Source organism: Abramis brama, assembly GCF_963993115.1.
Source record: "Abramis brama genome assembly, chromosome: 1".
Lineage (NCBI taxonomy): Eukaryota > Metazoa > Chordata > Actinopteri > Cypriniformes > Leuciscidae > Abramis > Abramis brama.
Genome location: NC_139963.1, coordinates 58114345 through 58133902, shown reverse-complemented (window position 1 = coordinate 58133902; position 19558 = coordinate 58114345). Strand labels below are relative to the sequence as shown.

General features: G+C 36.8%; 1 long non-coding RNA gene across 2 annotated transcripts; it reads left to right on the top strand.

The window, feature by feature from the left end:
* The first annotated feature begins 1528 nt into the window (after positions 1-1528).
* On the top strand, positions 1529-3125 carry LOC311096310. Of its 2 annotated transcripts, XR_014608991.1 has the most exons (4): positions 1529-1798; positions 2278-2369; positions 2766-2860; positions 3041-3125. It is a non-coding gene; the product is annotated as an uncharacterized lncRNA (long non-coding RNA). The 2 variants fall into 2 exon arrangements; XR_014608992.1 differs by having other exon boundaries at positions 1529-2369.
* The last annotated feature ends 16433 nt before the right edge of the window (positions 3126-19558 follow it).

Genomic DNA, 19558 nt, shown 5'->3' with positions numbered 1-19558 from the left:
TGACCTGTACAGAGCTCTGAAACTAGTTTATGCAGCATTTAATAAAATGTAGCAATTAGATTGAATGTGAAAAGCACAGAAATCATAACTTCTTGGGTTTGTTTATATCTTAATTTACTGCTCCTCTGCTCTGCACACGCTTCTCCAACACGTGTTGTTGTACACAGTGCAGTGTTTCCGGGATCTACGTGAGAACGCTGCCTCGTTATTGGCCAGTTCTGCGTCAGGATCACACGCATTGGCCGACGCTGGTCATGTGATCAGCACAACGCATGCGGAGTCTATGTTCTGACGTAGAACTTAAACAGCGTTGGAGAATGACAGGGAAGAGAAGAAATTGCTGAATAAAGTTGTTTATTTTCTTTTGTTTTTGCGCACAAAATGTATTCTAGTCGCTTCATAAACCGCGGTCTGTAAGTTGTGCCTCTTTGTCACCATCTCTGTTTGAAATCTGCAATTGCAGTTATTTGCGTAATCATCTTTACGAGTGTTGTGCATTAGCACGGCTCCTCAGCACGGATGAATAATGTCTGTGGATTGATGTGGACAGAGTGATGGTCATCCAGAAAAAGTACCCATTGAGAATGGCATGTCAACTCTGTAGGAATTGTAATAATGGCAGTACAAAATGCCTCTCATTCTCATCATGATCCCAGTCCAGATGTGTCCGCTTGACCTCCTCGTGAGAGTTTGACACTGGCTCTACCAATTTAACTGCACACTATTCTTCAGTAAATTTTTACTTATTTGATTGAACTTCACGAACTCCTGGTCTTCTTTCATCACATCACCAGATATGATGAAAGAAGACCAGGAGTTTGTGAAGTTCAATCAAATAAGTAAAAATTTACTGAAGAATAGTTTGCAGTTAAATTGGTAGAGCCAGCGTCAAACTCTCACGAGGAGGTCGTAAGCCAACTCTACCTTACACAAAATCTCACACCAATTATACCTTTTTCAAGGACATACATTACACAATTGTTTACTTCTGATTGGCTAAGAGAACATAAAGTCTAAACAATAATTCATTTTTGATAGATAAGTGGGTATATCGTCGTTAATCAGAATAGTTGTCGCCCAATTCCAAGATTTAAGTCCGTGGTGACCTTCCAGGGTCCGAGAAAGACGAGTCTATATGTTGTATCTATATGTCGAGTCTATATCACAGAGTTCAAAACATGTAAAGAATATCAAACGCACACACAGAACACTGACGAACAAGAGTTCTCTTCAAGGCTGAAGAAGGCCTGAGCTCATTATCAGAAGAGCAGTCCACCATAACAAGCTGATAAAACATTTCACTCCTCAGAAAGCAGGAACGATAATATCCCCCTGTACTCCCTTGAGAAATACACATGAGGATGTTCACTTAATGAATATCAGATGAAATGGTGTAGAAATTGACCCTCGAACTTATACAAGTCAACTGCGAACACGACCCAAGGGCACACATTGGAATACACCTAAAAGAAAATGTTTAAACACAGAAACCATATGGGTACATGGATATATATATATATATATATACCCAGATAGCACACGTACGTCGGGCCGACGTTGGCCCAACATCGAGCGTCGGCCTCCCTCCCTATAACATCGCAAAGGCGTCGGCCAGGCGTAGGCAGATCTCTTGTCAGTCAGTGCTCTATTTCCCAGCTCCGTTACGTCGGCTTTAGGTCGGCCCACTATACGGGAGGCCGATGTCGCGTTGTGCTTGTGAACTTTCAAGTCGCTTTCAAACACTGGAGCGGCCGCGGCGCAGAGTTGCCATGGAAACGCCGCGGGACCACTGCGACTGGTAAGCAGGAAAACTCCCTCTCTCGCTGTTGTTTTCAAATTCACTGCTTTCAGGTCATATTAGTCTCTAAAATCACACGGATAATACACACAACTGTTCTTGACACTTCTCTTACTTGTAATTGATACGCTTATGGTGAATATTTACTTTTATATGGCTATGTGTCTTCGGAAAAAGTCCGTTAGCATCTCAACTGTTTTCAGAAGAGGTAAGTTAAGCTAAGCTAAGTTAACGTTAACTCGGTTGAGCTTTTGTTTATGAAAGTTTGGGCTTTTAATCACCTCTTATGTGTATATGAGAGGTTTTGTAAAGGTTTTACTTGGAAGTGAGCTAATTTATTTTACACAAACGTAAACATAAACGTATGTAATCGGTGACGTCACTTACATGGAGAACTTACACTTACACTTAAGTTACATGGTTGAAACTAGCTCAATGGTAAACAAATATTGATTAAAAAAAATGTTCTGTGATTTCAGCAGCAACAAAATAACCCATAACAGAGGGAAAGCTCCACGACTTCAACATTTCTGAAGAAAGCTACTGCCGGAGAAGTAGGAAATACAGGCAGGTAGGTAACGTTAGGAAATCCAAAACTAAAGAATTAATTACTGATTTTAGGAAACAGAGTCCCCCTCTTCCCCTCACTATCATAACCTATTGAGATAATACAAGAATACAACCTTGGCACAATAATTGATAGTAAGCTATGTTTTGAATCACACACTGATGCTGTTTGTGCCAAAGCCCAGCAGCGAATGTATTTTTATTTTTTACCGTAGACTGAGGAATTTTAACATTGACCCCACTTTGATGAGAATGTTTTATTCTTGTTTTATTCAGTCTGTTTAACCTTCTGTTTTATCTGCTGGTTTGGTTCCTTGTCTCCAAAAAACGATTAGAGAGTATTGTTAGGACGTGTAGCAAGATTGCAGGCTTTAACTTTCCCCCTCTCTCACACATTTAGCAGCTACACCAACAGAGTGGCAAAGAAGGCACTATCTATTGCAGCTGACCCTAGTCATCCTTTGTCCTCCCAGTTCAAGCTACTTCCCTCAGGCCGTAGGTACTCCATGCCCAGATGCAGGTCAAATAGATTCAGAAACTCATCTCAGAAAAGCATTTCACCTCTGCTGTAGCTTATATATAATATAGCTTAGCTATAGCTTCTTACTTGTAATAAACCTGGCATTATATAATAATATTGTTGGCTCTGTGACAAATGGTTTGTTGTGTTCCTAGATCCTTCAATGTTGATGCCCTGGCCTCCACCGTAGCAGAGTTGGGCGGATCATCATCTCTAAGGCGCTATGAACAATATGATTAGTAAGTAAAACTTCAAACATACACTAATGTCTAACATGCACTAGTGTTGGTAAAAAAATAATGTTTTGAAAGAAGTCTCTTATGTTCACCAAGACAGCATTAAAAACAATAATATCGTGAAATAATATAACAAATTTTAAATAACTGTTTTCTATGTGAATATATTGTAAAATGTAATTAATTCCTGTGATCAAAACTGAATTTTCAGCATCACAGCTTCATATGATCTTTCAGAAATCATTCTAATTTGATGATTTGACGCTCAAGAAAAATTTATGATTATTACCAGCTTTCATTTTCTCAAAGGCGTAGCAGGATACCCAGGGCTTGGTTTACACCTATCACAATTTCTAGCCACTGGGGGACCATAGGCAGGCTAGGGGAACTCATATTAATGTTAAAAAACCTCATAAAGTGAAATTTCATACCATGCAACCTTTAAGTGTTTTATAACCAGTTTTCTATGTGAGGAAAACGCTTAACTGTACATAGTAGTATATTTTTAATTAGTATGGTGTTTACAGAGTTATCATTTATTTATTTTAATATCACTGTCTATGCGTTAAGTCACATTCTACAAGTGCAAATCTCTAAATTCAACTTTGAACTTTGGTATTTTACAGGGGACAAGTTCTCAAATTCACATTTTTATGCTCTTGAGTTTTGCTACTCTTTTACTCTCATAAATAACCTTCCTGATAATGTTCGGGGCTCAGACACACTCTCCCAATTTAAATCTAGACTAAAGACACAACTCTTTAGCCAAGCATTCAATTAACACATCTCATAATCTTGTTTTACAGTTAATATGTGATCAAATAGTAAAAAGTGCACATGATCATCTTTTGCCTGAAATAATATGAACTGCAGCTATGCTAATCTTTCTCCTGTTGCTTCCCTGTTTCTATCTCAGGATGCTCAGCAAGTTCACTAGAGATTACAGCGAGATCCAGTGTGGATCCAGCCTCACTTGTGAAGACTTCAGATGATGGCAACTATAGATGGACATAAAAAAACTGCCAGATATTAAGGTGGGGTAAGCGATATTTCAAAAACGCTGTTGGACACTGTTGATATTTGGAATGGACCCAAACAAACACACCCCTCTCTTCAATGCTCCACCTCCAAAACTCACCAGATTGCCCAGCAGCCGCATCACCTTATTGGTGTAAATAACTAATTTATGTTATTGCATGACCTGCTCAATAAAAGCGCAACACTAAGAACGTTTCAGGAAACACGTTTTAATTATGATGAGGGCTGGATTTCCCAAACCTTCTTAACGCTACGTCATTCCTAAGTTATACCTTAAGCTGTACCTTATTGTTAATACGTGTTTCCCGAAACGTTCTTAGTTAATTGTACCTTCTGTAAGTCATACGTTCGGATATTTCCCCACCGGTTAATCAAAGTGTGACAACACTGGTAATACCATAATAGAAGTGACGCGCATGCGATGCAGCGTGCTCGTTTTTCCAGGCACGCATATGCCACAGCGAGATGAAAACATCTCAACTTTTCAGAATGCCACAAGCGCACCGCAGGTCATGTGACAAAAACTAACCGATCAGCTTTGGCCTTTCCGTAACAACATGGAAAACTCGGCCGAACAGCCGATCATAGCTGTACAGGGCGAGTTTTTATTTCTCATCTCTATAAATATATCTAGTAGTAAAGCTAATGCAAGGGCTAGAAATCAATTATTCCTTTGCTGATACTTCCTTGTCATCATGGAGAGCGCAGTTCATGGTTGCATAGCAACGACAGACGCCACGGGAGCGCAAGTGCTTGTAGAAAGGAGAGAGCGCTTTCCACACATTTTTAGACGCGATATGTGAACGGCCCCTAATTCAGGATAAACTGAGAATCTATTTGGTTTAAAATCATTTTTGTTTTGTTTAAAATGGAGATCACGATAACATACATCAGAATAACATGTTTCAATCTACTTAAAAAAAAAGATACTCAATTGAATCATTAATTCAAACACTTTTAAAACCAATTAATTCAGTGTCTCATTCATAAACACCTGGGCTGGGTTTCCTGATAGCGTTGTCTCTTAGCGTGCTACGAAGACTCTTAAGGTATAATTTAACTAAAGGTATACCATTTATAGGCGTGTTCCCCGAACCATAACTTAGAAAGCTGCTAAAGATATTCCTTCTTCCGTGTGACGTTACCCAGTGCTGCCCGTGGCGATGCTGCTGAATCTGCTGATATCGATGGCTCGTGAATCAATTATTCACTCGTGCAGGGGCTGCTTCACTGCGTTAACTGAGAAAGCGGTGTTCTTTATAAAAGCAATTAAGAAATGTACGCGGGTTGGGTGAAAATAAACACTGACATTATGGATTTGGATGGCAATAAAATCACAGACTTACCCCTGTAAATGTTTAAAATACCATACGAACCCATGAGAAACAGTTAGCATCTACTTACAATTTAACTGACAGTATGCTTTCACTGGCCTTTGAAAGCGCTCCGCGGACGGCGCCGTCTTTTAGAACAACTATTCGCTGTATCGCTGCCATAGTTTGAGCAAACTCCCCACAACAATCATTCCCTTTAAATAGACTATTAAACCTATTAAACTATTAAATGGTTTGCCAGCTGATGTACCTTTGATTGTTGTTAGATTTTTAATTATATTATCCAGTGTAATGACAATTTTATTCTTAGCTTTAGTCCTAACTGCTTTTTCTCAATGTTTTTCACTCTGTTGCAGGTTGCCAGGAAGAATCCTTCTCTACATTGTTGCTGTTCCTTTTTGATCCCTTTTCTCCTGGAGTTCTTTCTGGTGTCATTAAAATGTCTTAACTTGAATTGTGTCTGTTCATTATACTAGAGACAGTTACACACAAAATTAAGAAGATTTTTTCAATGTCAGTATAGCCTACTTTTTTCATATTGGATAGTCAAGTAACTCCAGGGCTGTATATATGTACATAGACATTGAGGGGGACAAGTCCTACACTGCAAAACATGCTTTTCTTACTTAGTATTTTTGTGTTGTTTCCAGTCCAAATATCTAAAAATTCTTAAATCAAGAAGCATTTACTAGAGAAGTAAAATAACATAAGAAATTCTATTTTGTTTTCAGATAAACATAAAGTAATTTAAGTAATTTTTGCTTAAAACAAGCTAAATTATCTGCCAGTGGGGTAAGAAAAAATAATCTTGATTCAATTGGAAAACAAGATTATTTTTTCTTACCCCTCTGGCAGATAATTTATCTTGTTTTAAGCAAAAATTACTTAAATTACTTTATGTTTATCTGAAAACAAAATAGAATTTCTTATGTTATTTTACTTCTCTAGTAAATGCTTCTTGATTTAAGAATGTTTAGATATTTGGACTGGAAACAACACAAAAATACTAAGCAAGAAAAGCATTTTTTGCAGTGTATAATTATATGTCAATAATAACAATAGTATGTCAATAGTTAGAAATGGCCAAACTGGAAATTCAATATTGGAAATTCTTGCTCCACTCTGTTTTTAGGATGGCAAAAAGGTTTAAAAGTTACATTTTAGGCTGGTCTACCTTACAGAGACCATCCAAATAGATAGCCAATCAAATCATAGAAGGCGGGGTTTACTGTTCACAGAAGCAGAGCATGCATTTCATCAGTTTAACGTTGAAAGAGTGCGAGGTAAGATGGAAGTGTAAAACAAACTACTTTTTTTTCTTGAATATGGCCATTTTGAGGGATGAAAGTTGCATGTGTTCAGTATCAAAGCTATTTTATCAATTTAAGTCTCGGGGCAATGTTGACTACAGTTTATGTGCTGCTGAATGAGTGTTGCAGCGCGATCTCCGCTCTCTGTGTGTGTGTGTGTGTGTGTGTTCGTAAGTGCGTGCGTCAATGAAAGCAGCGCATGGTGTCTAATGTAAAGAGTAGCCCGAAAGGTCCGACCTATAAATAAAGGTCCTATAAAACCCATGCTGAGCAGCCAAAAGATTTACAGCTTTGCATCGTTCAAACATCGGCCGGATATCATTTGCGATCAAAGGCCGACGTCGAGGAGACATATTGCCGATGAGCAAACGATCTCTGAGCGACATCGTGCCGATGGAACTTTGTACATCGGGCCAACGTCGGCCCGACGTACGTGTGCTATCTGGGTATATATATATATATATATATATATATATATATATATATATATATATTTGATCCACTCAATGAATACAGAAATGATTATGATAGTAGTAGTAGTAGTAGTAGTAGTAGTAGTAGTAGCTTTATTGGTCACTAGTCACAGGTACCAGCGAAATTCCGCCATCAACCTGTCCATACAAACATACATACAATATGACAAGGGGGTACAGGGCTCGACATTAAGGCTTGTCTGCTTGTCCGGGACAAGTGGATTTTTTTGTAGGACAAGTGGAAGAGAAAATTAGTTGTCCCACTGGACAAGTTAAATTTCAAACAAAATAAAATGCCATGTTACTTTACGTTATGTGCCACTCATTATGTCTATAATTTTACAGATTTAATTTTACCGATTTGAGACGTCGCATAACTGCCAGATTCAAACTGCTTTCGCGCGTTGCCTGGCGCTGAGCCCGAGTCGGACGCGTTCAGCGCTGTCATATATCACAAATAAGCAGTGTTTTCAACCTCATAATGTTTATTTTAGGTTTCAGATATTTATAAGCACGAGTAAAACAATACATTTGGAGTTTGTAAAATACACACTGATGTCTGTGGAAGCAGCAATAACAATCTATTCAAATATAATTTGCCGACATGTGTTATTCATATCAGACAAACATAGTGGAAGTAACTATAAAGTTTACTCTATTCTTCTCAGTTCACCGGCCACGTTCTTGCATTTATTTCGGGAGAAACTGATGAATTCACGTGCTGTAAATCCGACTGACAGGACAACATTGTGGCGCCCATCTCATGTTAGTTCAAGATTATTTATAAAGGTTTTTAAACGACCAAACACACTCACTTACACGTATTTGAGAATATTTTGAATAAAAAAGGAAAAGCGAAATAAAAGCGACACATCTGTCATACAGTATTATTGTGGCTGCGGTGTATCGCGTGACGCGTCGCCATGGAAACATTAAAGGGAACGTTCGCCTTGAAAAAACTCACTCTGGGGGTGTCAGTTAGAATATTTTTAACTTACGCGTCAAAGGGTTAAAGAAAAGATCGAAAATAAATATTTGTGTGTGCTGTAAAGTGGTTAGAAAAATAAATAAATCGGAATCGGCAGGTCAAACTCAATGAAAAACCGGAATCGGCCCAGAAAATTGTATTTGGTGCATCTCTATGTCTACAAAATTATTTTAGATATAGTATACAGTAAGTCTAGCTAGCTTGTCTAGCTAGCTTGCAAATACTGAGGATACCTACAAGAGTCACCACTTCCTCTGGTGATGCACTGCACACCAGCGTGCAAAGTATTAATTTGTATTATGGAGTCTGGAGATCCTTATTTCTTGTTGAATGGGAACTCTGTCCTTGGGACACGTTCCTTTCTACTGTTTCAACTGAATTTTATTAATATTGATAGTGTTTTGGACGCTTTCAATGGTTTGTTCGAATTCTGCATTAGCAAAACACAAAAAAATAGATAAATGATAAAATTATAAATTATACATTTTTACCCGGACAAGTGACTTTTGTGCATGGACAAGTAAAACGTAAATTTACTTGTCCGAAGGACAAGTGCCTCAAAAAGTTAATGTCAAGCCCTGGGGTAGACAGAACAGGAAGACAGAGCATTGAGGAAAAAAATACAGCATAACATGAGGAGAGGTGAGGAGAAAAAAAAGGCAACCCCCAGACTATGCTCCTGTAAGGAGTACAGTTTGGGAACAGTAAAAAAACCTCAGCAACATTTGCACATAATCAGTACACAACATGAACACACAAGACTTGCAACAGGGGAGGGGAGTGGGGGGTGGAGGTAACCCAGCACAGGCAAGCAGCCATCCGGTCCTGCAGCCATTCTCGGCGCTGGTCACAGACCCGCCTGTCAGACTGGGGGTACAAAGCGTCGAAGGCGAGGGATGGGGGTAGGGGGGGTGATTGCATATCTGTATATGTGTAAGAGTTTGTGTATGTGTAGGCCTCGAGAGTCGCTACGCCTGACATCCTAATCTAGGTGCCTCAGTCCGCAGGATGTCATAGCGATACACAGCAGTTGCCATGGAGTCAACCTTGATCAGGTCCCAGACAGAGTCAACAATCAGCAGGTGTCAGTGTGGAGTGGGGTAAGGAACGCAAGAGCGTCTCACTGCAGTGCTCTCACCAGAGGGAGTTGTTGTTGCAGCAGCAGCCAAGGCCAAGGCCACTGCTGGTAGAGGGGGGCCGAAAGCAGATAAGATAGGGATTGTTTGGTCTTGGAACGAGTAGCCGCATTCCAATTTACACAGCTCCTGGTCCATTCGGGTCTCCGAAACGATCCATTTGCCTTTGCAAAGCTGTAAGCTTCTCCAAGATGTTATCAATATTTTGGTTCATAGTCACCAAAGTCACAGTCTGAATGCTGACAGCTCTGCCCACTGCTTCAATCATGACGGGCAGCCTTGTGGGGTTTTGGACAGCTGTCACCGTCTTCTTAATTCCTCGATAAACCAGGGCACTGCCTAATCCAAACAGCAGAAAACCTGTTATCATGGTTCCGAATAGGTAGATATCTTCAATGTCCTCCACGGAAAGAGCTGCCAGACACACGACCCGCCACCTCTCCCACGCGTCCATCGTGTAGCCAGCTGCGAACGTTCCGGCAGGGCAGTCAGGTTCCCCCGAACCCAAGCTTCTCGTCGAGAAGATGGTGTCAATTGCGTTGAGAGACCAGTTGATCAAAACCATAAATTCTTAGTTTGGAGAGCAGTGCGGAGAGAGTTTCTCAAAGTACAAGACGAGACGAGAGGAGCAAAGCAGGGGAGATAAGGGAGAGGAGGGTAAGAAAATGCGACCGCCTTCGTTGAGAGCCAAAGAGAAGACCCATGTATAGCATGCATACACTTGGTTATTGTATTTTTAATAAGAATAAAGTAATCATTCAAAAAGGATATATATCTATCTATATATATATATATATATATATATATATATATATATATATATATACAGTGAGGAAAATAAGTATTTGAACACCCTGCTATTTTGCAAGTTCTCCCACTTGGAAATCATGGAGGGGTCTGAAATTGTCATCGTAGGTGCATGTCCACTGTGAGAGACATAATCTTAAAAAAAAATCCAGAAATCACAATATATGATTTTTTAACTATTTATTTGTATGATACAGCTGCAAATAAGTATTTGAACACCTGTCAATCAGCTAGAATTCTGACCCTCAAAGGCCTGTTAGTCTGCCTTTAAAATGTCCACCTCCACTCCATTTATTATCCTAAATTAGATGCACCTGTTTGAGGTCGTTAGCTGCATAAAGACACCTTTCCACCCCATATAATCAGTAAGAATCCAACTACTAACATGGCCAAGACCAAAGAGCTGTCCAAAGACACTAGAGACAAAATTGTACACCTCCACAAGGCTGGAAAGGGCTACGGGGAAATTGCCAAGCAGCTTGGTGAAAAAAGGTCCACTTTTGGAGCAATCATTAGAAAATGGAAGAAGCTAAACATGACTGTCAATCTCCCTCGGACTGGGGCTCCATGCAAGATCTCACCTCGTGGGGTCTCAATGATCCTAAGAAAGGTGAGAAATCAGCCCAGAACTACACAGGAGGAGCTGGTCAATGACCTGAAAAGAGCTGGGACCACCGTTTCCAAGGTTACTGTTGGTAAAACACTAAGACGTCATGGTTTGAAATCATGCATGGCACGGAAGGTTCCCCTGCTTAAACCAGCACATGTCAAGGCCCGTCTTAAGTTTGCCAATGACCAATTGGATGATCATGGGAGAAAGTCATGTGGTCAGATGAGACCAAAATAGAACTTTTTGGTCATAATTCCACTAAACGTGTTTGGAGGAAGAAGAATGATGAGTACCATCCCAAGAACACCATCCCTACTGTGAAGCATGGGGGTGGTAGCATCATGCTTTGGGGGTGTTTTTCTGCACATGGGACAGGGCGACTGCACTGTATTAAGGAGAGGATGACCGGGGCCATGTATTGCGAGATTTTGGGGAACAACCTCCTTCCCTCAGTTAGAGCATTGAAGATGGGTCGAGGCTGGGTCTTAATGACCCGAAGCACACAGCCAGGATAACCAAGGAGTGGCTCTGTAAGAAGCATATCAAGGTTCTGGCGTGGCCTAGCCAGTCTCCAGACCTAAACCCAATAGAGAATCTTTGGAGGAAGCTCAAACTCTGTGTTTCTCAGCGACAGCCCAGAAACCTGACTGATCTACAGAAGATCTGTGTGGAGGAGTGGGCCAAAATCCCTCCTGCAGTGTGTGCAAACCTGGTGAAAAACTACAGGAAACGTTTGACCTCTGTAATTGCAAACAAAGGCTACTGTACCAAATATTAACATTGATTTTCGCAGGTGTTCAAATACTTATTTGCAGCTGTATCACACAAATAAATAGTTAAAAAATCATACATTGTGATTTCTGGATTTTTTTTTTTAGATTATGTCTCTCACAGTGGACATGCACCTACGATGACAATTTCAGACCCCTCCATGATTTCTAAGTGGGAGAACTTGCAAAATAGCAAGGTGTTCAAATACTTATTTTCCTCACTGTATATATATATATATATATATATGAAGAGACAAGGTATTCTGACCCCAACCCTTCAATGGACGCTCTTCTCTGTGGTTTTTCCCTTGGCGCGCCTATATAACTCTACACGTCTCTAGAGAGATACATTTTCACCTCCATTTCACCAACTGAAAAAGATGAGCGCTCACAACTTGCTCACAAATTTGATCAAACAGACCCTCTGGGTTTCCCCCACTACACCAGACTGAACCCACCAGACTAGTATCCCAGCACTAATCTGGACTAGTAATCTGTACTAGTCACCACAGTGTTCCTTTAACATCCCCCTCTTTTACCTCTTAACAATCTACTTTGTCTCTTACCAGTCTCAGTTTACGCCACTTCAGTTCTTTTGATGATTCCAGTGGTTTTCAGATTCCAGATTCCCTCCTGGGCCCTTTTCCAGTGGAGACAACGCCAAATTGCTAAATTGATTTAATCATTAATTTAGTCACACATTACTTTTTGTCAAGTCACATATACAAGGTCATACATTCATAAGGGTATGTATTAACACATACATACATACATGAGGGTTAATAACAGTTATTTGTTCTATCAATGTGTTAGAGAATTATGGGACATCATGGGACTCCACATGCAATCCTCATGCATTTTATTACCTTAATCTAATTACCATCTTGTTTCTACGATTCTATGTTTCTACGACAGATCATAGCAGCTCTACAGCATCATAGGCCTTAACGTTAGCGTTACAAGAAGTTAAAACATTTTTAGATTACAGCAGAAAACTGCTCACTTCCTGAAATATCCAATTGATCTTATAACTATCATTCTCACAACAATTATGACAATATGGAAGCTTGTTAAAACAATAAAACATTTTAAAAGATAATTGTGAGTTTTTATCTCAGTTTACATCTCGCAATTCTGACTTTATTTCTCATTTTCTCGAATTGTGTAAAATAAAGTCGCAATTGCGATATATAAAGTCAGAATTGTGTAAAATAAAGTCGCAATTGCGATATATAAAGTTAGAATTGCGTGAAATAGTCACAATTGTGTGTTATAAAGTCAGAATTGCGTGAAAGAATTCTGACTTTTTTTCTCGCAATTCTGACTTTATAAGATATAACCGCAAGTTTATATCTGACATCTTTTCTCAGAATTGTGAGACATAAACTCACAACTATAGATATAAAGTCCAATTCTAAGGAATTTAAATTTTTCTAATTTTTTTTTACCTCAGAATAGTTTTTATCTCACAATTATTTTAAACACGCAACTTTATAACATGCAATTGCGACTTTATATCATGCAATTCTGACTTTATATCTCCCAATTGCGTATTATAAGTCAGAATTGCGAGATATAAACATGCAATTCTGAGAAAAAAAGTCATAATTCTGACTTTATAAGACGCAATTCTAACTTTATATCTCACAATTTTGACTTTATAACACGCAATTCAGACTTTTTAACACGCAATTGCGACTTTCACGCAATTCTGACTTTATATCGCAATTCTGACTTTATAACACGCATTTGCGACTTTATTTCACGCAATTCTGACTCTATATCTCGCAATTCTGACTTTATAACACGCAATTGCGACTTTATTTCATGCAATTCTGACTTTATATCTCGCAATTCTGAGAAATAAAGTCAGAATTGCGAGATGTAAACTCGCAATTGTGAGATGAAAAGTTGCAATTATCTTTTAAAATGTTTTATTCTGTGGCGGAAACAAGCTTCCATATGACAACATTAAAACATGGATGTAAATTATTTCATGCAAATTCTATAGCATTCTGACCACTGTAATATTACTTCAGAAAGCTGTTCATTAACAATAACGGAAAACATACCCATGATGTCCGTTAGCAAATAATGCAGTTATAATCCAAGTGTTAATATCCTGCATTTTACAGTAATATTATTATTAATATCAATCCAGAGTGTAAGTCGTTTTTCGGCGTGCTCCTGAAGACTGCTGGGTTTCAAAATGCACATCAGGATTGGTTAGAAAAGAAAAGGCTGTGCTTAGCAGCGGGTGATTTGAATACACAATTTAGATATCTTTAGAGTAATTTTGACTAGTTACAATGTTATTTCCAGATATCTACATTGAAATTCTTCCTAGTCACAAAGCTAAATGCAGATATCTCCAAAGAAAGGACTTCCTAGTCAAAAATCAGTTAGAGAAATCCATGACAGAATTGCAGATATCTTTAAATGAGATTTGACTAGGAATAATTCCAATTCAAGATATCTCTTATTAAGTTTTGCCTATAGTCAAAAATCCAACTCAAGGTATCTACAATTGCAATTTGACTAGTAAACAATTACTTTCAGATATCTACAAATGTATTTTGGATATATTTAAACATTTTGAACTATAGATATATTCAATTTGATTATGACTAGTCAAAAACTCAAGAGATATCTTGAGTTATCATTTTTACTAGTAATAATTCAGTTAGAGATATCTCTAATTGAATTATCACTATTGTAATTTGAGATATCTCTAGTTAGGATTATGCCTACAACATCAATTCAAGATATAGGTAAAAACTCAAAACTCATTTGAAGATATCAGGAAATATTTTACAATGGAAGTCATTGGAAGAATATGACTAGTCATAATCACATTGTAGATATCTTAATTCCAATTATGACAAGTCGTAGTAGTACTGTAAATTAAGAAAGACATTTTCCATGCCCCAGAAATGTACATTTTTTAGAGTTAATAAACAATTAATCCTGAGTGTTCACGGGACAAAAAGGCTAATTGATTGTAATATTAATTTACGACAGTAAGTTAATTATATTAACTGATCCAAATATTCATAATCAATTAATTGATTATTATTGATTATTAGTTATTATTTAATAATTAGTTATTATTGATTATTAATATTTCAATAGAGCTAATTTGCTGCTCTGTTAGCCCAACATCTCGATTCAGACTCTATCTCCTGAAAGATATAACAAAGTTGAGCTCTCCGTAAGACATCTCTTAGTCATTAATCATTCGGCTCCTTCTTAAACACTCTTCAGTATTTGCTTCTGAAGTTCCAAGTTCTTGTTTTATGTGTTGTTAGTTTTTTCTCTTTAAATTGGGCTTTATTCCCCTTCTAAAACTCCACTAACACATATTCCCCTTCTGTTAAGGGTTTTCTTAATTCGTATACTTACAGTGTCAGATATCCAAGCCATTGCCAACAAATTTACATTATTTGTTTACAGCCTCATTTACTTGCTCTGCCATGTCCAGTCTCATTTCATATTTATCTTTGTATCATATATGGCACGTTATTGAACACTTTTACTCACGTTCAACTTTGCTTATTTTATTCTCTTTAACCTCGCTCCATCCAGAGACACGCTATCAGTAGTTTTATTACCCCATAGATCTGCATTCTTGCTCTCTCTCTCTCTCTCTCTCTCTCTCTCTCTCTCTCTCTCTCTCTCACACACACACACACACACACACACACACACACACACACACACACACACACACACACACACTAGAAGGAGTTTGTTCTGTTCCATTCTAGGATCTTTAACGCAGTTATCACACATATAGGTAAGAGACCTATCTACTTATATCGTTTCACTCTTTTTAAATAAAAGAGCATGTTAGAAGTCATTTATACTCTTTTTTTTCTTTTCTTGGTCTTTAATTAGTTATTTTACAATTTTTTTTCTTTAAGGTAATTCTACCTTCATTCCTTTCTTATTCCACTAATATCAAATTCTTCTAACTCCAAAGCTCATTTTCTCAAATCATACTGTATGTTTATCAACTTTTTTGTAAATACTTTAAGTCAAGTCATCTTCATTTATATAGCACTTTTAACAATGTAGATTGTTTCAAAGCAGCTTTACAGAGATAAATGTATAAATTAAGGTAACAGAGATTGTTTTGGCTTTATAGCGGTTCTCTAATAAAGTTATTTTCCATCTAAAGTTAGTTTTGATTGATTCGCTTCCGTCGCAACGATCATTTGTTATTAAATTAGGGGCCGCTAAGACGACACCATTCTCTCTACACAGACTTTAAACGCGATCCTGTGAGAAACGCTGATGGCGTTCACATGCACATTTAGAATTGGTTCTATAGTTATGTGCGTTTGAATATATGTACGCAGGTTTGTAATTCCCTACAAGCCAAGCCTAAACAAAGTACTGGTCTTTCCTTAAAATTTTTGATACAGAATTGTATTTTATTTGTCACTTCGGGGTAGGTATGCGAATTGAATTTTCCCGACAGCGCTTTATCTGTAGAGTGGGAAAGGGATCCTCCATAGGGAGAGACTACTACTTTATCTTTCTTAGTAATTAAATCCTTAAAAGGTTTAGTTGATATGTTTAATTTACTTTGCGCCTTTCCCAAGCTCAAGGACGCTTCACAATAACAGTAAAGAACAAACAATCAGTTCATACTTAGATGGACAATATACATTTGCCCAGTCTAAGAAATGAGCGTTGCATATCATATTACAATTAAAATACAAACAGAAACAATTACAAAATAATAACAGAAACAAAAACAACACTATTTACATGTATATTAGTAATACTATTAGTAACACTATTAGTAATTAACTCATTATTCAATTTTATCTACACAACCTGACGTTTGTCTTTATATTGTTTATTTTTCTCTTTATTTTATTTTTTTATTTACCTTAGTTAAATTATTATAATATAATGGCTCCTCAATCTTTTCATCCCATCTTATGTCCTTATGATTTGCTCTAAATAAAAGTTCCTACTGCACATTTTACAGTTACATTACTTTCTGGTGCATATACCGCAAAGCTTTGTGCAAAACAGTTTGTTTTCCAGATAACCTCTAACTTTCCTCTGACAGAGTATGTTATATTATCAACCCTAATATTCTCAGGTCTAACCCATTCTGTCAGTAACTCCTCTATTGCTTTTATAAAGGGATTTACAATAGTTTTTAATGGTATTTACCCAAATACTATCTACTGCTACTAATATATATTTATTTTCCTACTTTAACCTAGGATTTAATGTTCAGCTATTTACAATCAACACCAATGGACGACTCTTTCTGGTGGGATTCTAACAACTTACTTATAACTTATAATTTTTGTTTTCCCCATTAATATAATTATCTATATTATCATTTTTAGGTTTACAGAATATTTCCTATAATTGTGTATTTTCTTAATACAACTGTCTCATTTTCTTTAATTATAATTCTTCTTATTCTTGCTAATTACTTCTTTGTTTCTTAAAGCTATCTCTGTGTTTCACGTTGAATGTCCATGTCGATAAATCACTGCTAGGTCCAAATTCCTCACTGGATCATTAATCTTCTTCCATAAGTCACGGTGTTCAACAGGTTTTCTGTTAAACTTAACGAACATGTTCTATCTCCAAATGTCTAAGTTTTCATTTAAACTTGTCTCAGCCATTTTGCTCTCCGTTATAATAATATCGTGTGCAGCATTTATTTCTTTTAGCCTTTCTAGTGCTTTTAATATAGCTATAACTTCTACATAGTGAGTAGTACCCAGGACTAAGCCCCTGTCTCTTATTTCTTCACACTTTTTATGTTTTATAATATACACCCAGTGAGCATTATACTCTTCAAGAGTCTTTGATCTATCTGTATAAACTATCGTACCTTTAAATACATTCATATTTCTTCTGTCACATTTTACGCTCTTTATTTAATATCCTCATTTGGATCTAAGAGTTTATTATCCTATACTTGCTCAAATAAGTTTGGGTTTTTGCATTTTATACTTATCTTTAGTTTAATGCCTCTTTATTGTTTTATCAGTATTAATTAGTCTATTCCTTTATTTATTTATTTATTTTATTTTCTCTTGCAAGAACTGGTAATTCTGCATGTATTTTACTCATAGCTGCTAGTTTCTTCTCTACAGAAAGAAATTTCTTTTCTGGATTTTCCCAGCTTAAATACATTATTCATATTGGCATATTGCTCTTCTTATTCCTTGGAATTAAAGTGTACTAATTGTTTTAAGTATACTAAACTCATTTCCATATTTCTACCTCGTTTGAAAAGGAGTATTATATGTCCTTTCTTCATTCATCTTGACACTTTGTGCTATCAAAGGTTTAATTTTTGTTTCCTCACTATTCTCACATGCTGAGACATTACATCATACTCGGCTATATTCCCCTCTATTTGTTTTTTAGTTACAATATTCAGGATTGTTACTAATTTATCAACTTTGTGATTTTCTGACCTTCTTCTCTTAGTAACCTTACTCTATCTGTTACAGGTATTTCATCCTCTATTAATAATCATACACTTAATAGTGCAATTTGGTCTTTAGATGCATTAACTAACATCTCCTTTCATTGTGAATATTTGTCCTCTGTCCCTGTTAAACTTCTCACATTGTCAATAGCTTTTAGCTTTTGTTATAGCTATATCAACTTAATCAGTGTTATAGCTTCTCAACTTAAATTCACATTTTTAGATGTTTTAATTATACGATCTGTATAAGCGCTGTGGTCTTCTCTTCTCTCTGTTTTCTGGCCGCATCTGTTAACTACGACTGCAATCATTTTTCTTTGGGTTTCTGAACTGCAGCTGTCTGACTGGATTCCTCTCCTAACAGAAGTCAAAGGTCTCCTTCTATCATCCTTTCTCTGCTTTGCTTCTACACTCTCCTAGTTCTCAGATATCTCTGAGTTTAAGAGCTTTATTGCTCACTGACTTTTTTTTTTATTTCCAGCATTAGCTTTAGTCTCTTTACTTCTAGTGTTTAATCAGAGGTGGAAATCAAATCAAATCAAGTATATTTATATAGCGCTTTTCACAATACAGATTGTATCAAAGCAGCTTCACAGTATTAAATTAAAATAAAATAATACAACAAGGTTTGTTTCTTGTGGAATTTATTGATTGATAGAATAAAATTAAATATCCCCAAAATATCCCCAACTGAGCAAGCCAAAGGCAAAGGAAAGAGTACTGAAAATGTGTACAAGTACAAGTACAAGTACCGTTATTTTTTTAGTTATTCTTTTCAACTGCAATTTATCTCCTTTTTTATTTTGTAGTCTTTTTCATATCCCTAACTTTGTTTCACTATTTTTGTTTTCACTATATTCAGACCTGAGTGATTTTGTGTTTGTTTGTGTGATCGTTTCAAGTCAGAAGGTAAAGTCAGTTTGAGATCAGTGAGGGGAATTGATATGGGAATCAATCTCAAATAAATCAAGTGAAAATCAAATAAATCAAAAATCAAGTGTCATACTGGAACAGAGACTGCTAAATGCTTTACATTGAGCCTATAATGAGCCACGTGTTAAATTAATACTAATAAATATGAATAGCGTTTTACCCTAGGATCAATAGTGCAACTCTTTGGAACATAACTATTCCCTTAGTTCCCATAACTATTTGGAAAGTTTTATGATCATTTTCAATTTCTGTGCTTATAAATATATATAAATTCTGTGCGTTATCATTTTAACGATCTAACTATTTTATAGTGATTAATATAGTTATCATAAGATCAAACTAGCTATATGTAGATTAATTTGGACATTATGCTGCTGTAATTATTTATCTGTAGTGGTTGATGAAGATGAGTGTCATTGTTTTGTGTTATTGATATTTTATCCATGTCATAGTGTGAGAAATAACAGTATTGTCTTTCAATAGAGCAGTTTTACAGGCTTTTATCACCTATCCTGACTCAAATAATGTGTTTCTAACAGCAAACTCTCAGAATAAAGTGA